Source organism: Vigna radiata, chromosome 1 (assembly GCF_000741045.1).
Source record: "Vigna radiata var. radiata cultivar VC1973A chromosome 1, Vradiata_ver6, whole genome shotgun sequence".
NCBI classification, from domain to species: domain Eukaryota; kingdom Viridiplantae; phylum Streptophyta; class Magnoliopsida; order Fabales; family Fabaceae; genus Vigna; species Vigna radiata.
In genome coordinates, this window is record NC_028351.1 from 20,415,740 (window position 1) to 20,417,290 (window position 1,551).

The following is a 1,551-nucleotide window of genomic DNA, read 5'->3' on the forward strand; positions in this document are numbered from 1 at the left end:
ACTAGAACCTGATAAGGTTGAAGACTAGTCTGAACCTTCCTGCAGGTGATATTTTTTACTCACAAAAATATGAGTTAAATAAAATATTTATTTTTTAATGAGATAACATTAGAACCTGATAAGGTTGAGCACTGGTCGGAACCTTCCTGCACGTAATATTTTTACTCACAAAAATATGAGTTAAATAAAATATTTAATTTTATAATGAGATAACGTTAGAACCTGATAAGGTTGAACGTTGGTATGAACCTTCCTTCACGTGATATGTTTTACTCACAAAAATATGAGTTAAATAAAATATTTATTTTTATAATGAGATAACGTTAGAACCTGATAAGGTTGAACGTTAGTCTGAACCTTGCTGTGCAGTATATTTTTACTCACAAAAATATGAGTTAAACAAAATAAAAATTATAATTTATAAATTATAATAAAAATTTTTGCTCTTGTTGCAAAACCTGGTACTGATCCGAAGTAGCGATGTCGAGAACGAGCGCGCGTCTGGTCCTCGTGCTTTCATGGAAATGCCGCTCGGCCTCACGGTGGGCACCAAAATGTTTCAGTAACATTTGTCTGGGGTCAGTCGTCCTTCCTTGCCATGCTCCGGTCGTCCAACTCTTCATGTAATCCTTCCCGATTGGGGGTTAACCTGCAGAAGACACTCCGACGCTCAAGTAAGATATCTTTCACAGAGAGGTCAATATTTTTATTAGGATAGATCAAGATAATTGTACTTGAACATCAATTGTATACTTATAAGGCTTGTGACAGCCAACTCCATTAATTAAACATTAGTACAATATATTTTAGGTAATCAAACCCAATAATTAATCATTAATACCGTATATTTGCAGAGGGTAACACAATCTAACATGTTAATACCTATTTAATTGTTCATAAATGACAATAAATTCCGATTAATATACTTCATATAGTATACAAACTTATTTTTTAAGTTTTGAAACACTATGACTAGTTCAATCAGATATCATATTCACCTAAATAGCAACCTTTAACTCATCTAACAACAAATTTATTGATCCAACAAAACCTTACTCAGCTAACAAAAGATTGGTTTGTCTAGTGAAAGGATATCCCATTTAGTTGGTTTACATAACTCAAAAAATTAACAAATGTATATATATTATCAATCAAGTGGTTCTATATAGACATTTCTACTCCTCTCTTGCTAAAATTTATATATTTTGTTTGAAATGATTTTAAACTAAAATCAATTTGACTTAACTAATATATTTAATACTCACACAAATTATAAATACATAACGTACATCGAATTAAATCTCTATACTAAAAAATCATCAAATAAACCAATTTTCTAAAATCAGATATAGTAACCATATCACTCCTAGGCTCAAATAATCTGAACTAGTATATTATTAGAAATTAAACTAGTTTTTCTTATGAGGATCAAGCTTTTTGACTCAAGATAAACTCTATGAACTCTAACTCTAATAAGATACCTCACATATACCTAGAAAACTTGTATAAAATCCAAACATACCTTTACCATTTTAAACAAATAATGATTCA